Genomic DNA, 7,179 nt, shown 5'->3' on the forward strand with positions numbered 1-7,179 from the left:
AGGGGTCTGCCTATACTGTTACTACAGAAATGTTACTGGGGTCTGCCTATACTTCTGCTACAGAAATGTTACAGGGGTCTGTCTATACGGTTACTACAGAAATTTTACTGGGGTCCACCTATACTTCTGCTACAGAAATGTTACAGGGCTCGGCCTATACTTTTACTCCAGAAATGTTACTGGGGTCTGCCTATACTTCTGTTACAGAAATGTTACTGGGGTCCGCCCATATCTTTGCTACAGAAATGTTACTGTTCTCTGTCTATACTTTTAATACAGAAATGTTACTGGGGTCTGCCTATACTTCTGCTACAGAAATGTTACAGGGGTCTGCCTATACTGTTACTACAGAAATATTACTGGGGTCTGCCTAAATTTCTGCTACAGAAATGTTACAGGGGTCTGTCTATACTGTTACTGCAGAAATGTTACTGGGGTCTGTCTATACTGTTACTCCAGAAATGTTACTGGGGTCCGCCTATACTTCTGCTACAGAAATGTTACAGGGGTTTGCCTATACTGTTACTACAGAAATGTTACAGGGGTCTGTCTATACTGTTACTACAGAAATGATACAGGGGTCTGTCTATTCTTTTACTACAGAAATGTTACTGGGGTCTGTCTATACTGTTACTCCAGATATGTTACTGGGGTCCGCCTATACTTCTGCTACAGAAATATTACAGGGGTCTGCCTATACTGTTACTACAGAAATTTTACAGGGGTCTGTCTATACTGTTACTCCAGAAATGTTACTGGGGTCCGCCTATACTTCTGCTACAGAAATATTACAGGGGTCTGCCTATACTGTTACTACAGAAATTTTACTGGGGTCCGCCTATACTTCTGCTACAGAAATGTTACAGGGCTCGGCCTATACTTTTACTCCAGAAATGTTACTGGGGTCTGCCTATACTTCTGCTACAGAAATGTTACAGGGGTCTATCTATACTGTTACTACAGAAATATTACTGGGGTCTGCCTAAACTTCTGCTACAGAAATGTTACAGGGGTCTGCCTATACTTCTACTACAGAAATGTCACTGGGGTCTGCCTATACTACTGCCACAGAAATGTTACTGGGGTTCGCCTACAACTTTGCTACAGAAATGTTACCCGGGTCTGCCTATACTTCTGCTACAGAAATGTTACTGGGGTCTGTCTATAATTTTACTACAGAAATGTTACTGGGGTCTGCCTATACTTCTGCTACAGAAATGTTACAGGGGTCTCCCTATACTTTTACTACTGAAATGATAATGGGGTCTGCCTATACTTCTGCTACAGAAATGTTACTGGGGTCCGCCTATACCTTTACTACTGAAATGTTACTGGGGTCTGCTTATACTTTTACTACAGAAATGTTATTGGGGTCTGCTTATACTTCTGCTACAGAAATTTTACTGTAGTTCACCTATACCTTTGCTACAGAAATGCTACTGGGGTCTGTCTATACTGTTACTACAGAAATGTTACTGGGGTCTCCCTATACTTCTGCTACAGAAATGTTACTGGGGTCTGTCTATTCTTTTATTGCAGAAATGTTACTGGGGTCTGCCTATACTTCTGCTACAGAAATGTTACAGGGGTCTGCCTATCCTTTTTCTATAAAAATGTTAATTGGGGCTACCTATACTTCTGCTACAGAAATGATACTGGGGTCCGCCTATACCTGTGCTCCAGAAATGTTATTGGGGTCTACCTATACTTCTGCTACAGAACTTTTACTGGGGTCCGCCTATACCTTTGCTACAGAAATGTTACTGGGGTCTGCCTATACTTCTGCTACAGAAATGTTACTGGGGTCTGCCTATACCTTTACTACTAAAATATAACTGGGGTCTGCTTATACTTTTACTACAGAAATGTTACTGGGGTTTGCCTATACTTCTGCTACAGAAATTTTACTGGAGTCTGCCTATACCTTTGCTACAGAAATGTTAGTGGGGTCTGCCTATACTTCTGCTACAGATATGTCACAGGGGTCTGTCTATACTGTTACTACAGAAATGTTACTGGGGTCTGCCTATACTGCTGCTACAGAAAGGTTACTGGGGTCCGCCTATACCTTTCCTACAGAAATGTTACTGGAGTCTTCCTATACTTCTGCTACAGAAATGTTACTGGAGTCTGCCTATACTTCTGCTAAAGAAATGTTACAGGGGTCTGTCTTTACTGTTACTGCAGAAATGTTACAGGGGTCTGTCTTTACTGTTACTGCAGAAATGTTACTAGGGTCTGTCTATACTGTTACTACAGAAATGTTACTGGGGTCCGCCTATACTTCTGCTACAGAAATATTACAGGGGTCTGCCTATACTGTTACTACAGAAATGTTACTGGGCTCTGCCTATACTTCTGCTACAGAAATGTTACAGGGGTCTGTCTATACTGTTACTACAGAAATTTTACTGGGGTCCACCTATACTTCTGCTACAGAAATGTTACAGGGCTCGGCCTATACTTTTACTCCAGAAATGTTACTGGGGTCTGCCTATACTTCTGTTACAAAAATGTTACTGGGGTCCGCCTATACCTTTGCTAGAGAAATTTTACTGTTCTCTGTCTATACTTTTATTACAGAAATGTTACTGGGGTCTGCCTATACTTCTGCTACAGAAATGTTACAGGGGTCTATCTATACTGTTACTACAGAAATGTTACTGGGGTCTGCCTATACTTCTGCTACAGAACTTTTACTGGGGTCCGCCTATACCTTTGCTACAGAAATGTTACTGGGGTCTGCCTATACTTCTGCTACAGAAATGTTACAGGGGTCTGCCTATACTTTTACTAGAGAAATGTTAATGGGGTCTGCCTATACTTCTGCTACAGAAATGTTACTGGGGTCTGCCTATACCTTTACTACTAAAATATAACTGGGGTCTGCCTATACTTTTACTACAGAAATGTTACTGGGGTCTACCTATACCTCTGCTACAGAAATTTTACTGGGGTCTGCCTATACCTTTGCTACAGAAATGTTAGTGGGGTCTGCCTATACTTCTGCTACAGAAATGTTACAGGGGTCTGTCTATACTTCTGCTACAGAAATGTTACTGGGGTCTGCCTATACCTTTGCTACAGAAATGTTACTGGAGTCTTCCTATACTTCTGCTACAGAAATGTTACTGGAGTCTGCCTATACTTCTTCTGCTACAGAAATGTTACAGGGGTCTGTCTATACTGTTACTGTAGAAATGATACAGGGGTCTGTCTATACTTTTACTACAGAAATGTTACTGGGGTCTGTCTATACTGTTACTCCAGAAATGTTACTGGGGTCCGCCTATACTTCTGCTACAGAAATGTTACAGGGGTTTGCCTATACTGTTACTACAGAAATGTTACTGGGGTCTGCCTATACTTCTGCTACAGAAATGTTACAGGGGTCTATCTATACGGTTACTACAGAAATTTTACTGGGGTCCACCTATACTTCTGCTACAGAAATGTTACAGGGCTCGGCCTATACTTTTACTCCAGAAATGTTACTGGGGTCTGCCTATACTTCTGTTACAGAAATGTTACTGGGGTCCGCCCATATCTTTGCTACAGAAATGTTACTGTTCTCTGTCTATACTTTTAATACAGAAATGTTACTGGGGTCTGCCTATACTTCTGCTACAGAAATGTTACAGGGGTCTATCTATACTGTTACTACAGAAATATTACTGGGGTCTGCCTAAACTTCTGCTACAGAAATGTTACAGGGGTCTGTCTATACTGTTACTGCAGAAATGATACAGGGGTCTGTCTATTCTTTTACTACAGAAATGTTACTGGGGTCTGTCTATACTGTTACTCCAGAAATGTTACTGGGGTCCGCCTATACTTCTGCTACAGAAATGTTACAGGGGTTTGCCTATACTGTTACTACAGAAATGTTACAGGGGTCTGTCTATACTGTTACTACAGAAATGATACAGGGGTCTGTCTATTCTTTTACTACAGAAATGTTACTGGGGTCTGTCTATACTGTTACTCCAGAAATGTTACTGGGGTCCGCCTATACTTCTGCTACAGAAATGTTACAGGGGTTTGCCTATACTTCTGCTACAGAAATGTTACAGGGGTCTGTCTATACTGTTACTCCAGAAATGTTACTGGGGTCCGCCTATACTTCTGCTACAGAAATATTACAGGGGTCTGCCTATACTGTTACTACAGAAATTTTACAGAGGTCTGTCTATACTGTTACTACAGAAATGTTACAGGGCTCGGCCTATACTTTTACTCCAGAAATGTTACTGGGGTCTGCCTATACTTCTGTTACAGAAATGTTACTGGGGTCCGCCCATATCTTTGCTACAGAAATGTTACTGTTCTCTGTCTATACTTTTAATACAGAAATGTTACTGGGGTCTGCCTATACTTCTGCTACAGAAATGTTACTGGGGTCTCTCTATACTGTTACTACAGAAATGTTACTGGGGTCCGCCTATACTTCTGCTACAGAAATGTTACAGGGGTCTGCCTATACTGTTACTACAGAAATGTTACTGGGGTCTGCCTATACTTCTGCTACAGAAAAGTTACAGGGGTCTGTCTATACTGTTACTACAGAAATTTTACTGGGGTCCACCTATACTTCTGCTACAGAAATGTTATAGGGCTCGGCCTATGCTTTTACTCCAGAAATGTTACTGGGGTCTGCCTATACTTCTGTTACAGAAATGTCACTGGGGTCCGCCTATACCTTTGCTACAGAAATGTTACTGTTCTCTGTCTATACTTTTAATACAGAAATGTTACTGGGGTCTGCCTATACTTCTGCTACAGAAATGTTACAGGGGTCTATCTATACTGTTACTACAGAAATATTACTGGGGTCTGCCTAAACTTCTGCTACAGAAATGTCACTGGGGTCTGCCTATACTACTGCCACAGAAATGTTACTAGGGTCCGCCAACACCTTTGCTACAGAAATGTTACCGGGGTCTACCTATACTTCTGCTACAGAAATGTTACTGGGGTCTGTCTATAATTTTACTACAGAAATGTTACTGGGGTCTGCCTATACTTCTGCTACAGAAATGTTACAGGGGTCTCCCTATACTTTTACTACTGAAATGTTAATGGGGTCTGCCTATACCTTTACTACTGAAATGTTACTGGAGTCTGCCTATACTTTTACTACAGAAATGTTATTGGGGTCTGCTTATACTTCTGCTACAGAAAATTTACTGTAGTTCACCTATACCTTTGCTACAGAAATGCTACTGGGGTCTGTCTATACTGTTACTACAGAAATGTTACTGGGGTCTCCCTATACTTTTGCTACAGAAATGTTACTGGGGTCTGCCTATCCTTTTACTACAAAAATGTTAATTGGGGCTGCCTATACTTCTGCTACAGAAATGATACTGGGGTCCGCCTATACCTGTGCTCCAGAAATGTTATTGGTGTCTGCCTATACTTCTGCTACAGAAATGTTACAGGGGTCTGTGTATACTGTTACTACAGAAATGTTACTGGGATCTGCCTATACTTCTGCTACAAAAATGTTACAAGGGTCTACCTATACTTTTACTACAGAAATGTTACTGGGGTCTGCCTATACTTCTGCTACAGAACTTTTACTGGGGTCCGCCTATACCTTTGCTACAGAAATGTTACTGGGGTCTGCCTATACTTCTGCTACAGAAATGTTACAGGGGTCTGCCTATACTTTTACTAGAGAAATGTTAATGGGGTCTGCCTATACTTCTGCTACAGAAATGTTACTGGGGTCTGCCTATACCTTTACTACTAAAATATAACTGGGGTCTGCCTATACTTTTACTACAGAAATGTTACTGGGGTCTACCTATACCTCTGCTACAGAAATTTTACTGGGGTCTGCCTATACCTTTGCTACAGAAATGTTAGTGGGATCTGCCTATACTTCTGCTACAGAAATGTTACAGGGGTCTGTCTATACTGTTACTACAGAAATGTTACTGGGGTCTGCCTATACTTCTGCTACAGAACTTTTACTGGGGTCCGCCTATACCTTTGCTACAGAAATGTTACTGGGGTCTGCCTATACTTCTGCTACAGAAATGTTACAGGGGTCTGCCTATACTTTTACTAGAGAAATGTTAATGGGGTCTGCCTATACTTCTGCTACAGAAATGTTACTGGGGTCTGCCTATACCTTTACTACTAAAATATAACTGGGGTCTGCCTATACTTTTACTACAGAAATGTTACTGGGGTCTACCTATACCTCTGCTACAGAAATTTTACTGGGGTCTGCCTATACCTTTGCTACAGAAATGTTAGTGGGGTCTGCCTATACTTCTGCTACAGAAATGTTACAGGGGTCTGTCTATACTTCTGCTACAGAAATGTTACTGGGGTCTGCCTATACCTTTGCTACAGAAATGTTACTGGAGTCTTCCTATACTTCTGCTACAGAAATGTTACTGGAGTCTGCCTATACTTCTTCTGCTACAGAAATGTTACAGGGGTCTGTCTATACTGTTACTGTAGAAATGATACAGGGGTCTGTCTATACTTTTACTACAGAAATGTTACTGGGGTCTGTCTATACTGTTACTCCAGAAATGTTACTGGGGTCCGCCTATACTTCTGCTACAGAAATGTTACAGGGGTCTGCCTATACTGTTACTACAGAAATGTTACTGGGGTCTGCCTATACTTCTGCTACAGAAATGTTACAGGGGTCTGTCTATACGGTTACTACAGAAATTTTACTGGGGTCCACCTATACTTCTGCTACAGAAATGTTACAGGGCTCGGCCTATACTTTTACTCCAGAAATGTTACTGGGGTCTGCCTATACTTCTGTTACAGAAATGTTACTGGGGTCCGCCCATATCTTTGCTACAGAAATGTTACTGTTCTCTGTCTATACTTTTAATACAGAAATGTTACTGGGGTCTGCCTATACTTCTGCTACAGAAATGTTACAGGGGTCTATCTATACTGTTACTACAGAAATATTACTGGGGTCTGCCTAAACTTCTGCTACAGAAATGTTACAGGGGTCTGTCTATACTGTTACTGCAGAAATGATACAGGGGTCTGTCTATTCTTTTACTACAGAAATGTTACTGGGGTCTGTCTATACTGTTACTCCAGAAATGTTACTGGGGTCCGCCTATACTTCTGCTACAGAAATGTTACAGGGGTTTGCCTATACTGTTACTACAGAAATGTTACAGGGGTCTG

The sequence above is a fragment of the Eleutherodactylus coqui genome, chromosome 1 (genome assembly GCF_035609145.1).
Source record: "Eleutherodactylus coqui strain aEleCoq1 chromosome 1, aEleCoq1.hap1, whole genome shotgun sequence".
Classification (NCBI taxonomy): Eukaryota; Metazoa; Chordata; class Amphibia; order Anura; family Eleutherodactylidae; genus Eleutherodactylus; species Eleutherodactylus coqui.